Source organism: Taudactylus pleione, unplaced genomic scaffold, assembly GCF_031769625.1.
Source record: "Taudactylus pleione unplaced genomic scaffold, aTauple2 ptg000285l, whole genome shotgun sequence".
NCBI classification, from domain to species: Eukaryota; Metazoa; Chordata; class Amphibia; order Anura; family Myobatrachidae; genus Taudactylus; species Taudactylus pleione.
The window spans coordinates 1757137-1772397 of record NW_028284687.1 but is presented as its reverse complement, the minus strand read 5'-3'; the positions used below and the strand labels follow the sequence as shown (position 1 = coordinate 1772397).

Below are 15261 nucleotides of genomic sequence, written 5' to 3'. Positions count from 1 at the left end.
TCCCCCTGTATATAGGACACCACAGGCTGCTCCCCCTGTATATAGGACACCACAGGCTGCTCCCCCTGTATATAGGACACCACAGGCTGCTCCCCCTGTATATAGGACACCACAGGCTGCTCCCCCTGTATATAGGACACCACAGGCTGCTCCCCCTGTATATAGGACACCACAGGCTGCTCCCCCTGTATATAGGACACCACAGGCTGCTCCCCCTGTATATAGGACACCACAGGCTGCTCCCCCTGTATATAGGACACCACAGGCTGCTCCCCCTGTATATAGGACACCACAGGCTGCTCCCCCTGTATATAGGACACCAGTACCTGTGTTGCCGTCTTGCTGCCTCATTCACAGAAGATGCTGGAAGAAAGACCGTTGGGACCGCCCAAACAGGAAATCAGGTGGAACGCACAGGGCGGATGTGATGTTAAAAGCAAAGGACAAAAGTGACGGTGGAACGCAAGAGGGCGGAAGTGATGGTGGAACGCACAGAGCGGAAGCTGTTATAGAACACACAGTGCGTAAGTGTGCCGTGTAATGCCCCCGTGTGAGGGGAGCAGACAGCCTGGTCGGGGGTTTAGTACATACAGTAAGTAATATTTAATTTCCGACCTGTGCGTTCCACAATAGTTTTCGCACTGGGCGTTACACCATCACTTCCGCCCGACCGTTCAACATCACATCCGCCCTGTGCGTTCCACCTGATTTCCTGTTTGGGCGGTCCCAACGGTCTTTCTTCCAGCATCTTCTGTGAATGAGGCAGCAAGACGGCAACACAGGTACTGGTGTCCTATATACAGGAGGAGCAGCCTGTGGTGTCCTATATACAGGGGGAGCAGCCTGTGGTGTCCTATATACAGGGGGAGCAGCCTGTGGTGTCCTATATACAGGGGGAGCAGCCTGTGGTGTCCTATATACAGGGGGAGCAGCCTGTGGTGTCCTATATACAGGGGGAGCAGCCTGTGGTGTCCTATATACAGGGGGAGCAGCCTGTGGTGTCCTATATACAGGGGGAGCAGCCTGTGGTTTCCTATGTACAGGGGGAGCAGCATGTGGTGTCCTATATAAATGGGCAGCAGCCTGTGGTGTCCTATATAAATGGGCAGCAGCCTGTGGTGTCCTATATACAGGGGGAGCAGCCTGTGGTGTCCTGGTATTATTATTACTATTAAACAAAGGGAGCAACCTGTGGTATTCTATTATTATACAGGGGGAGCATGCTGTGGTGTTCTGTCATTATTATACAAGGGGAGCAGCCTGTGGTGTCCTGTTATTATTATTATACAGGGCGAGCATCCTGTGATGTCCTGTTATTACTATAAGAGATGGAGCAGCCTGTGGTGTCCTGGTATTATTATACAGAGGGAGCAGCTTGTTGTATCCTGTTATTATTATACAGGGGGTGTAGCCTGTGGTGTCCTAGTATTATTATACAGGGGGAGCAGCCTGTTGTGTCCTGTTATTATACAGGGGGAGCAGCCTGTGGTGTGCTGGTATTATACAGGAGTAGCAGCCTGTGGTGTCCTGGTATTATTATACAGGGGAAGCAGCCTGTGGTGTCCTGTTATTATTATACAGGGGGAGCAGCCTGTAGTGTACTGGTATTATTATTATTATACAGGGGGAGCAGCCTGTGGTGTCCTGTTATTATTATACAGGGGAGCAGCCTGTGGTGTCCTGTTGTTTTTATTATACAGGGGGAGCAGCCTGTGGTGTCATGTTTTTATTATACAGGGGGAGCAGCCTGTGGTGTCATGTTATTATTATACAAGGGGAGCAGCCTGTGGTGTCCTGGTATTATTATACATGGGGAGCAGCCTGTGGGTCCTGTTATTATTATACAGGGGAAGCAGCCTGTGGTGTCCTGTTATTATTATACAGGGGAAGCAGGGTGTGGTGTCCTGTTATTATTATACAGGGGAAGCAGCCTGTGGTGTCCTGGTATTATTATTATTATACAGGGGGAGCAGCCTGTGGTGTCCTGTTATTATTATACATGGGGAGCAGCCTGTGGGTCCTGGTATTATTATACAGGGGAGCAGCTGTGGTGTCCTGTTGTTTTTATTATACAGGGGGAGCAGCCTGTGGTGTCCTGGTATTATTATTATACAGGGGGAGCAGCCTGTGGTGTCCTGGTATTATTATTATACAGGGGGAGCAGCCTGTGGTGTCCTGGTATTATTATTATTATACAGGGGGAGCAGCCTGTGGTGTCCTGTTGTTATTATTATAGAGGGGGGAAACTTGTGGTGTCCTGTTGTTATAATTATACAGGGGGAGAGGCCTGTGGTATCCTGTTATTATTATAATTCAGGCGGAGTAGGCTGTACTGTCCTGTTGTTATGATTATACAGGGGGAGAAGCCTGTGGTTTCCTATTTTAATAATATTATACAGAGGGAGCAGCTTGTATCCTCTTATTAGGTGGAGTGGATTGTGGTGTCCTTTTATTATACAGGGGGAGCAGGCTGTGGCATCATGTTATTACTATACAGTGCGAGCGGCCTGCTGTGTCCTGTTATTATTATGCAGGGTGAGCAGCCTGAAGTGTCACAGTGATATCACTTATCTCTATAGTAATAATACAGGGACATGACTAAGTAGGTGAGGGGATCTAGGAAATTCGCAGTGACATAAATTCTAATAGTAATAATACATGGACATGACTGGGTAGGTGAGGGGATATGGGAGTGTCAACTTTGGTTGTTTTCATTCCTCAACCATCTCTATTAAAGTGTTATTTATTTGTGGGTTGTTTAGGGAGAAGATCTGACTGACATGAAGGCAGAAAATACAAAGGGAGAACAAGAGACGCGTTTGACTGATAATAAAGCAGAAGATACAGAGGGAGAAGAAGAGACGTATGTGACTGATATAAAGACAGAAACTATAGAGGGAGAAGAAGACACCTATGTGACTGATTTGAAGGCAGAAGATATAGAGGAAGAAAAAGAGACGTATATGACTGATAAGGCTGAAGCTGTAGATGGAGAAGAAGAGACGTATGTGACTGATATGAAGGCAGAAGATATAGAGGGAGAAGAAGAGACGTATGTGACTGATATAAAGGCAGAAGATAGAGAGGGAGAAGAAGAGACATATGTGACTGATATAAAGGCAGAAGATATAGAGGGAGAAGAAGAGACTTATGTGACTGATATGAAGACAGAAGATATAGAGAGAGAAGAAGAGATGTATGTGAGGGGTGATCAGCAGTATAAGGAGGAGGAAATCTCTACAGATATCAGCACAGGTGAGTAATAAACACCTATTATAGAAAAGCATCACATAAATAATAAAATGCTGAGTGTTAGTGGTCTGTGTGGACAGCCAACTCTTATTAGATACAGGTGTATCAGTCATCTATGAATAAAACACAATGAGAATAAAATATCACCCAAGACCTCGTGCAGTTGGAGATCAGTATCCCTACTTTTAAGTTATGCCAACGCATTTCTACTACGTCGGAGTCTTTCCTGGTGATATAAGTGAAGTAAAGGTTGAGGTGTAAATAACTGAGATCTCTTATTTAGCATATAATCCTATACTGATATTATAATACAAAATGGCCTGAGACACCTCTCATACAGACTGTCAGTATAATGCGCACACAGAATAAATCGTAAGGGAAACCTTACTATATACAGTATAATATTCATTTATTACCATTGTAAGTTTCTCCTGTATGTGATTGTATAACTAAAACGACCTAGATTTACAAACTTTCCGCTACTTAAGGAGTTCATTAACTCTTTCCTAACCGTGTGGCATCTTACAGTAAAGTTTTGGATCCGTGGTAACAAGTGGCCATTCACTGGTAGCTGTTCCCCTCCAAACTGGTGTCTACAGACTTTCTTATAAGGACAGAGAGCGCACACGGTTATATAGCCTACTGTGATCTTTCCTCCATACGATGTGACTCTGAACCTCCTACATGGCCACATATAGAAACAGTCGCCGCGGTCTTGGGCACGGAAGGCTATAGAGAAGAAATAATCAAGTGAACCCACTGCTTGATTGTCTACGTGTATCATCCCTTCCACAGAGAGGTGTATAACAGTCCTTGTAAAGGACTATTTTATGGACAATAAACGTCTCCCTACAGATGATGCCGATTACCTGCTGTAATACTGTGACGTACAGCTGAGAGCTAACACTGTAATCCATTCCTTAGCTGGCCGTATTAATCCCAGTGTCCTGAGTTAATGCTCTGCCTGCTACCCTGCAGTCCTGATCTGGTGTTAGCGGTCAGAAGTAACCAGATATGACAGGCAAAGTGGTGCTGCAGCAGCTATACATTGCACCCTGATGTAAGCGGAGTGGCCAGTAACAGCAGGTTAGTGACAGTAATGGGGAACTCCAAGATCAAGCTGTAATACCACAGATAAACTGACATAAGGGGCAGGTGGCAGAGTGATCCCATCCTGTCACATAATCTCCTCATTCAGTCACTGTAACAATCTCTTCTACACCCCCTCTGTCAGTACAGACTAATGGGGAAAAAGTATCTGCCCCTTGCCCCTATTAGACTCCTCCCCTCCTCATGCCACTTTGTATTACCAACCAAGTGATCTGACCAGTCTCCTCCCCACACTCTCTGGTGTATCTCATATATCAGGAGCCATCAGCCCCTATTATACTCCTGCTCATCTCCTCACATCATGTCACTGTGTTACCAGCCCAGAGATCTGACCAGTCTCCTCCCCACACTCTCTGGTGCATCTCATACATCAGGAGCCATCAGCCCCTATTATACTCCTGCTCTCCTCACATCATGTCACTGCGTGTTACCAGCCCAGAGATCTGACCAGTCTCTTCCCCACACTCTCTGGTCCATCCATTTAATCACTGATGAATGGTATGAGATCCAGCGTGACTTTACCCAGCATCTCCCTGTGCACTGATGGAATTTATAATCTCTCTGCAGTACTCAGCAATAATTACATTCTCTCTTAAGAGTTATCGTTGTAGATGGAGTGAGGAGCCAGAAGACTTTCAAAACTGACACTTTAACTCGTGCTTCTCCTCATACACTTAAGCCGGCCACTACCAAGAGCAGGTCTTTTTGTAAGCCCTCCCAGATTGAGGAGAAGATCAAATTATTTGCCAGTTCAAAGTGTCAGTCACCATATTGCGTTCTCAGTCCAGATTCGGGGGACATCCGTGTTCTCCGTAATCTGCTGGATCGGTCATTGATTGGGGAAGGGAACCATCTTAGGTGAAAGCTCTTACTCAAGTAGTATCTGATTTGTAACAGTTGGAGGTTAGTATAGCGCAAAAGACAGACTGTCAGGCTACTTCTATATTTTCCCAAGTGGATACTTTGGAGTCGGCAGCCCAGGGCCAGGTGGGTTCAGATGAACCTGCTTGGGCTCAGTGTTTAGGCCATTTAGTACAAACATTTGTCCAGGTTTCTTCATCTCAGGGAAAGTGCCTAGAAGTGGTCCCTTACAGTGCCTCTACAGTCCTGGGAAGGGTCAGTGCCTGAGGTCTGTTCTTTGGAAGGAGTAGAGGAAGCAGATTCAGATCTATTTATTATTTATTTTTTGGAAGAGGATCCAGGGAAGTAGTCAGGTGGTGAGGCATTGGTAAGGGCAATGAGAGCAGTACTTCGGATTCAGGGTAAGTATAGAAGCATAGAATTTGATCAGAACCACTTGGCCCATCTAGTCTCCCTTTTTTACCCTTATGGTAATCTCAAACCATATGTGATCCTTAGTTCTTTGTAAGGATATTCTTATGTCTATCCCAAGCATTTTTAAATTGCTCTACTGTATTGGCCTCTACCACCTCTGATGTGAGGCTATTCCATGTATCCACTACCCTTTCTGTGAGGTAATATACTGTTAAATTTCCTTTGAACCTACTTCCCTCCAGTCTCAGTGCATGTCCTTGTGTTCTAGTACTTCTCTTCCTTTGTAGAATGTCCCCCTCCTGCATCTAGCTCTCTCGCTAGGCTGTTTTAGTGCTGCGCCATGCCCTGCCCTATTTCTAAAGGCCCGCTAAAACAGCCAGCGGATGCCGTCCCCACCCACGGGCCACAGCGGTTACCGCCAGTGAATGGATGCCAGGTGCATGTGCCCGGCATCTATTCAGAGTCCTGAGTGCTTGGGTGCAGCCAGGCATGTCCGTAAGTGCCAGGCACGCCCCAAGAGTGACAAAACGGGGCTCGTCTTAAAGATACGCTCTTTCCCTTTGCCACGCCCCCTTTTCAGGCATGCATGCCTTTGGCACGAGCTGAAGTGCCCTCTCTCTGGACCTGGAGTGAACACTATGGCACCTTATAACCCTTTGTATGTGTGAAAGTTTCTATCATGTCCCCATTTTCCCTTCTCTGCTACAAACTATACATAGGAAGATCTTTTAGTCTTTCCAGGTAATATTTGTGATGTGGCCTATGCACCATTTCAGTTGCCCTTCTTTGTACGGTCTCTAATGTAAGTATATCCTTCTGGAGATGTGGCCTCCAGAACTGAACACTGTATTCTAGATGAGGCCGTAACAGTGACCTATACAGGGAGATAATTACTTTTTTCTGCTATTTTTACCCACGGCCTGTGGCAGGTAAGTGGGAAATTCCTCCAAAGCTAGATCCTCCTATAACTTAGTTGGCAAAAGCTAACACTATTTCTCTCCCTAATGCAGGGTCTCTGAAGGATAATTCAGAAAGGAAAATTGGGTTCCATAAATGTATTTTCACAGCTGCTGGGGGCTATACTTATACCTGTCTTAGCATCAGCTTGGCTAAATAAGGTGGTGGAATTCTACCCAGTTGAAGTAAGGGCTCCACTCCGGTTCTCCAAAGACAGATCTGCTTACATTGTTGGTGCAGATTGGAGAAGCATCTGTTTATTTTAGATAGACGGCCATTAATTCATCAAGCATGGTTGGGGCACCAATTTCAGCTGCTGTTAGACAAGATAATTTCACTGACTACTTGGAGGAAAAGTTCTCTCTTCATCTGCTTTTTGGACCACTAGGATTACTGCCTGGGCTACTTGGCACCCTTACTCTAGACCCACAGTCAGACAGCAAGCCTAACTGCAGTAAGGCTTATTTGGAGGCTACCATGGTGGGTGCTCATCTATTTAGTTTAAAGGAGAAGTGGTTAGAATCCACTTTGGATGCTTGGGTGAAGAGAAACGTTACCTAGTAAATCTCAATCTAAACCAATTTTTTTAAACTGGATTACCAGTAGATCCAAGGAAGCATCTGGCTGTACAGAAAGCGACTCAGACGTTGCTTTTGGCAGGGGTTGCTGTCCTGGAACCAGCCAGAAGGGGTTTGGGTTTTACTGCAATCTGTTCTTGGTTCAGAAGCCAGATAGATCTTTGAGACCCATTCTAAATTTAAAGTCTCTCAATATTCATCTTCAGGTGGATCATTTTACTATTGAATCACCAAGGTCTTATGGAGCGTACACACGGTCAGATTTGTCAGACTTGTCAGATGAACGACTGAACGATTTGGACGATTTGACCAAAGTTTTGAACGATTGAACGATTTTTGACTGCATTAAAATGAATGGAATCGTCCAAGTCTGACTGCAAACCCATCAGATGTCAGATATCGTTATCTGACAAACGGGAACGCGCATCGTTGATCGTCCATCGTTCAGGCATGTCAGATATGAACGATTTTCCTTCAGATATGAACGACTGAACGATTTTTAAATCGTTATCGTCCATATCTGAAGAAAAAATCTAATCGTGTGTATGCACCATTATAGTCCAAAGTATGGAATTGGGGAGTTTATTATTTTCATGAGCATCGAGGATGCCTACCTACATGTTCCTATCTTGGAGGGACATCAGTCACTTCTCAGATTTGTGCTATTCGTTTATGGCTATTCTTTTTTTGATCTGAGAGCATTTACAAAAATGATGACATTTCTTCTCCAGCCCAAAGAAGTAACTGTTATACCTTATTTAGACAACTTTTTAATAAAAATAAACTCTCCAAAAGTTCTGTTAGAACATGTAAGAAACAGAACTGCTGGAATCTCATGGTTGGATATAAAATTAATCCAAATCGAATCTGGTTCTGTCTCAGAGTAGACTCTTGCTTGGGATGCTGCTGGACACCATATTACTGAGGGTGTTTCTCCCACACGACCATAACAGAAACTGGTAAAGGTACTGCCGATAATGAAGGTGTCAGTCCACTTTTTCATGAGCGTGCTGCGGAAAATGTTTTCTGCTTTCAAAGAGGTCCGGTTTGCAGAGTTTTACTCTCTCTGGTTTTTCAAATAGAGATTGTGAGGAAGTGGAAAAAGTACCCTAGTGTCCTCCCAGTTCATCACTTTCTCATCTGCTGTTAGTTGCTCCTCTGGTGGGTGCCGAACAGCAACCTAGACAGTGGTAGTCTGTTTGCTGTCTGGGATTGGATCCTAGTACAATGGACATCAGTCTTCGTTGAGGAGCAGTGATCCTCCAGTACAGATGAGCAGATGGTCTCAGTAGTAGTGCGCATTATACTGCAAGCAGCCCAGGACTAGAAAATGCCTTGGCCATGAGAGAGACAGCACAGATCATCTGATGGGCTGAAAATAATATTAAGGATCTCACTGCAGTGTTTATTCCAGATGTGGAAAGCCTTAGAGGACTTCTGACATATCCTGAAGGTTTCTTAATTCCCAAAGTTCCTAGACAGATGGACGTAGACATTATTGGTATCCAGGCTGAATACTGTGCCAGCATGAGGGATTCACAAGCAAATTTAGTTGTCACGGTGGTCATTCCTGGTGATCACCCTTATTTGCCTGTTCCCACATGTAGCTTTGTTACTGAGGGTTCTGTATAAGAGGGGGAGCACAGTTCATTCTAGTGACTCCAGATTGACTATGGGCCTGCGACTTAGATCTGCTGGGATTGTTTGTGCTCCTCTATGGCATCTTCCTCAGCATCCCGATCTGTTAGGCTAGGGACTGTCCAGTCGTTCATTGAGGTCTCGGCTGTCTTTTTGGTGTAGCTACTGTGATTTTAAAAGCCAAGGGGTTTTTGGACATGGATGTTTGGAATATGATGAGCCTGAGGAAGCAAGTATTGGGCAATAAATATAAAGCTTGGAAATCCTATGTGATCTGGTGTGAAGGGACAAGTGTCCCTACTATGAACTATAGGGAGGCAAGGTTACTCTTGTTTTTCCAGGAAGGTCTTGATGCAGGGTTCATATTTGGATCTCTTGATGTTGAGATATCAGCTATGTCTGTTTTCCTTCAGGGGATACTGGCATTGATCCCAGAGGTTCAAACATTCTCACATGGGGTCCTTGATATACAACCTTCTGGATTTCCTCCGATGGTCCTGTGGAACTTGAATTTGGTTCTTCAAGCATTGACCTTTGAGCCATAGAGTCTGCAGACATAAGGTTGATAACCTGGAACGTGGGGTTTCTCCTGCCCATCTATTCCCCGTGTAGAGCTTCAGAATTCAAAGCTCTTTCATATTCGGTCTTTTCTCCGTTTTCAGGACAGCCTTTCTGATAAAATGTCCATTCACATCAATAGCAGACAGGGCTGGTCGCTATCTCACTTCATCTTTTTCTTGGTTACTAGTATGTCCTTGGTGAACATTTCGCCAATTTGAACCCAGAACATACCCTCCCACCAATCAGCGGTTGTCGGCAGCTCTTGTGGAAAGCAGGAAAAGAGGCGTTGTTTTCGAGGAGCAAACCCGGTACTGATTGGCTGGGAGTTGCGAGCCTGGAAATGATGTGTTGGATAAAGTAGGTGAGGGAAGAGCGTCTCCTACGTCAGCAGCCTCACGTGTTGTGCTGCTTGCACGCCCTCCCTCATTATGTAATAGCTACTTCACGCAGCAGGGTGGCCAATCAGGAGCTGAACTGGGCAGAACGTAAGCAGTGTCTGCACATAGCTAAGGTGCAGGGTCCATGTGAGAGCACAGACCACCAGTAGTGCATGAAAACAGCAGCCGGCGGCAGTCACCCCTATCCCGCTTCCCCTGGCTCACTGTGCCGGCTCTGTGCTCTGGTAATTTTTTTGTTTTTTTTTTACATTTCCAGGTTAGCTATACCAAACATTATGGCTTTTGTTCATTTTTTTTTTTTTTTTTAATCAAATTTTATACAATTTTATTCTAAATTCTGTAATTTATTACTGATTGAAATCTTGCTGCCAAAGAATCACTTTAATATCTTTTTTTATTTATTTTATTTTTCATTTTTAATTAAAGTACATAAAACAATCACAACATAAACTTTTAGATGAGAGAAAACATTGTGAGTCAAATATACATCCGAAAAATATATCGGACATAAGTTATCGTATATAGTAAAGCAATATATTAGAGGAGAGAGGGGATGGAAAAGGGGGAGGACCCCACTGGCATAACATCTCAACAAAGATCGAAGTTATATCAAATGGTTTTAAAATAGATTTAAGAGAGCCTGTAGCAAAAACAGTTGATCAGGACAGAAGGGCTGAAAGACCACCCAACACATGGGAACTATGAGGGGTTTTGATAGTTGTACCAAGGGTTCCAAATCTGTAATAAACTAAAGGATCTATTATTAAGATAAGCAGTTATATTCTCCATACTCGCCAGGTACCAGATTTTATCAATAACTAGGTGTAGAGAAGGAATTTCTAAACGTTTCCAATACAGTGCAACAAGGCATCTGGCTGCATTTAATATTTGAGCTACCAACTTACTGGCGATTGTATCTAGTGCTGCAATTGGTAGACCTAGGAGAAAGGACCAAGGGTCTTTAACTATAGGGACGTTAAACACATTACTTAACAAATTAGCAAACATGTTCCAAGAAAGCGCTATTTTGAGACATGTCCACCATATATGGATAAAATAACCTAGGGCGTCACATCCTCTCCAACACTGAGGGGAGACAGAGGGAAATCTTGTGTAATCTAGCAGGGACCAAGTACCACCTATAAAGAATCATATGCGTTCTCCTTAACCAAATTCAAAATAGATGTATTTGAAACAGATATATAGATATCAGACCAAGCATGCTCATCAGGAGGTGGACCCAGGTCTCTTTCCCAATGCAGTTTGAACGATGAGGAAGGAGACTGTCCATACGATAGGAGAGAATAAGTGGCGGATATAATACCCCCTCAGCTAGGGGACTGCATAACATAGAGATTCTAAATTTGATAGAGAGCAAAGTGATATAGGAATAACTAAAGAGGACACAGAATGCCTTATTTGAAAGCATATAAATGGGTTCACCTCAGGGAAATTAAATTTAGTTATAATATATGGTAGCAACATACATATACCATTATCCAAGATATCTATAACAAAGCGGATGTTTCTACTAATCCAGGGATGAGCCTGCACCAAGGATGGGCCTGGTGGGAAAGCAGGATTATCCCATAAAGGGCAGAGGAGACGAGAGGAGTTTTAAGCGATGGATACAGTAGTCTCAGATCTGGAAGGTAAAATTAAGGACAGGATGTGCACCACTGTGAGAAAATCTGGAGGGCAGTAATAGTTAGGAGGCCAGTGAGTTAGCATGACTTAGATCCGTATCCAATTGGAGCCCCCTAAGAGTGGATGTGGGGCGAACCATGCATTAGCTTTGCTCAAATGAGAGGCGTAATAATATGGGTAGATGTCTGGACAAGCCCTCCCTCCTTCCACCACAGGTCTCCGTAAGGTCGAAAATCCCGTTCTTCGCGCTTTATTCCTCCAGACAAAACGGAGAAACCATGTGTGTAGTTGAGCTAAAGCCGACTCTGGAACCTTGACCGGCAAAGACTGAAACAGGTATAAAAGACGCAGAAGTATATTAATTTTAAGGACCATTATACGTCCCAACCAGAAGATAAGAGATTGCCATCTGTGCAGGTCCACTTTGATGGACGATATAAGAGGTAGAAAATTCTCTTTATAAAGTGTACTATAGTGGTTTGTAATAAAGATGCCCAAGTAACGTATCTTAGTAGGCCGCCAAGAGAATATATAATTGGATTGCAATATGAAGAAGTGACAAACAGGTCGGATTAATGTGGAGAGGCAAGGCTTCGGTTTTGGACCAATTAATTTTATAGCCCGACAGATGACCATATTCAGTGAGAAGTTGGAACAAATTTGGCAGGGAAGTGTGGGGTGAAGAAAGGGAAAGCAGAGCGTCATTGGCACACAATGAAATCTTCTAATCGGACCCACCAACAACAATCCCCGTAATATCCGTTGAAGCACGTATACAGGCCACCAGGGGTTCAATCACTTTAATATCTTAGTCTTTGAGATATTCAAATTCAAAGACCATTCTCGACAAAGGGACTAAGCAAATTATATCTATAAGATTGTGCTGTCTATATAGCATTTCATATGAGGACCAGAATATAGCATCCTGCACAGAAGACTACAGTCATGATGAAACCGGCTGTGTGCTTATGATATTATCTCTTTGTACAAGCCTGGGCCGCGCTTTATAAGATATTATGTCTGTACAAGCCTGAGCCGCGCTTTAACAACCTAGTGGGTAAGGTCTGCAATGTAAGTGGCATTACCCAGAAGTCCATTCTCCTATAGGAATGACTTTTTATGAAAGTAGAGAAAACCCAACTTAAAAGAAAAAAAAAATAGTATTATGGTACTTATTTATTAAATGGAATTATTTATATCATATTAAAGTTTTAATTACCGCTAATATTTATAATAAAAATGCTGCAAAACCTAAAATATTGAAAGTTAGTGTGAAAATGTGCAGAAAAGTAAAAAAAATAGTTGTTATCCTTTTTAATTTGTTTTACTATGGTTACTATCTGTGGCGCACACCTTTTTTAGCCCAAGGGCCGCATTGAACGGCTGCAGACGAACGTTACTTATATTATCATGTAAAAGACGTACAAATTACTAGGAGAAAAGAGAACCCTGTTTGCTCTATAACAGACCTTGCTGCATTGTTGCAAAGTTATAATGCACTACCTGGGCATGAATCTGTAAGTGTTCTCTTGCACCCCATAGAGGTATGAGTGAAACCGTGCAATGTTGGCCCTACCATAAAAAAATATTTTAGTACATTTATTTTATTTCCAACAGATGGATGCAGAAGCAAGAATATACCTAAGAGATATCTATCTCCAGATTCTAATATACAAGAAAACATCAAGAAAGATTCTCCAGGAGAAAAACCCATTACTTTAAATGTACATCCAGATCAATCTGATCCCACTGGTACAGCTCACAGAGTTGATATATTTTCCTGTCCTAAGTGTGGGAAATGTTTCCCAACAAAATCACAGCTTGTTATACATGAGAGAAGTCACACAGGTGAGAAGCCATTTCCATGTTCTGAGTGTGGGAAATGTTTTACACTGAAATCAAATCTTATTGCGCATGAGAGAACTCACACAGGTGAGAAACCATTTCCATGTTCTGAGTGTGGGAAATGTTTTACAGAGAAATCAAATCTTATTGTACATAAGAGAACACACACAGGTGAGAAACCATTTCCATGTTCTGAGTGTGGAAAATGTTTTACACAGAAATCAGATCTTGTTATACATCAGAGACGTCACACAGGTGAGAAGCCATTTCCATGTTCTGAGTGTGGGAAATGTTTTACACAGAAATCGCATCTTATTTCACATCAGAGAACTCACACAGATGAGAGGCCATTTTCATGCTCTGATTGTGGAAAATGTTTTACACTTAAATCGGTTCTTATTTCACATGAGAGAACTCACGCAAGTGAGAGGCCATTTCCATGTCCAGAGTGTGGAAAATGTTTTACAGAGATATCACACCTTGATACACATCAGAGAAGTCACAGAGTGAGACAATTTCCGTGTTCTGAGTGTGGTAAATGTTTTACACAAAAATCAGCTCTTGTTACACATCAGAGACGTCACACAGGAGAGAGACCATTTCCATGTTCCGAGTGTGAGAAATGTTTCGCACTGAAATTAGATCTTGTTAGACATCAGAGAACTCACACAGGTGAGAAGCCATTTCCATGCTCTGAGTGTGGAAAATGTTTTACACAGAAATCATATCTTGTTAGACATCAGAGAAGTCACACAGGTGAGAAACCATTTCCATGTTCTGAGTGTGAGAAATGTTTTACACGGAAATCAGCTCTTGTTACACATCAGAGACATCACACAGGAGAGAAGCTATTTCAATGTTCAGAGTGTGGAAAATGTTTTACAGAGAAATCAGATCTTGTTACACATCTGAGAACTCACACAGGTGATAAACCATTTCCATGTTCTGAGTGTGAGAAATGTTTTACACGGAAATCAGCTCTTGTTACACATCAGAAACATCACACAGGAGAGAAGCTATTTCAATGTTCAGAGTGTGGGAAATGTTTTACAGAAAAATCAGATCTTGTTGCACATCAGAGAGGTCATAAAGTTAAGAAGCTATTTCCGTGTTCTGAATGTGAGAAATGTTTTAGACAGAATTAAAATCTTGTTAGACACCAGAGAAGTCACAAAGGTGAGAAACCATTTGCATGTTCTGATTGTGGGAAATGTTTTTCACAGAAAACAAATTTTGTTGCACATCTTAAAATACATAAAATATCCATGACCTATTAGGTATTTATCAGGTTTGCAGCAGTACTGGCTTACACAACAAGGGAATAAGGGAAGGGAAATTCTTCTGCACAAGTATAGTAGGAATTATAAATTCAAATGCCCCATGTTTGTCTAGTTACTGTATCTCCATAATGATTTAGGGGGTGCTACCTTTGACACCCATTGCATTTGTATACCAACAGAAGAAATCAAATTGTAAAATGGCGCACAAAGAAGAACATTATTTAAAAACATAATTTGTATTATTTTACAATAAAATGTTGCCAGCAAAATGTGATTAATAATAAAGTCAACTAAATTGTGTAAGGATTGTGAATTAAAGAAAGAAATGTGATTAAAACCAAGTGTCCCACTGTGTATTTTTCATATGCTTATTTCTATATTGGTTCCTTGTAAATATGTAGTCAATGAGGAAAGAAAACAGATGCGAATAAATATACCCCTATGTCATTTAAAGCAGCTGACACTTATGAGGGTTCCTGCATAGCCCTAAATAAAAAGAAAGCAAAATAGTAAAATAAAATGTCTGTGCTACTAAATGACATACAATAAATAAATATCCCAAGGGCTGTAATTTGTAGCATATAAATACACTTTATTACATATAGGATCTAGCTGAGTGCAGTAGGGGCTTCTACAGTTATCAGTAGATTGCAGGATAAGCAGGAAAAGGTGGATACAAGACAATTACTAAGGCAGGACATGGTTGTAGGATCACAGATG

General features: G+C 42.5%; 1 protein-coding gene and 1 pseudogene across 2 annotated transcripts in view; one reads left to right on the top strand and one right to left on the bottom strand.

The window, feature by feature from the left end:
- The window catches only part of LOC148512048 (uncharacterized), a 140692-nt gene that overhangs the window by 48233 nt on the left and 77198 nt on the right, over positions 1–15261 (bottom strand). The window lies entirely within an intron of this gene.
- LOC148512049 (uncharacterized) lies at positions 650–14862 on the top strand (annotated as a pseudogene). The gene is made up of 3 exons (XR_015880201.1): positions 650–782; positions 2763–3255; positions 13034–14862. The product of XR_015880201.1 is annotated as an uncharacterized LOC148512049 (transcript).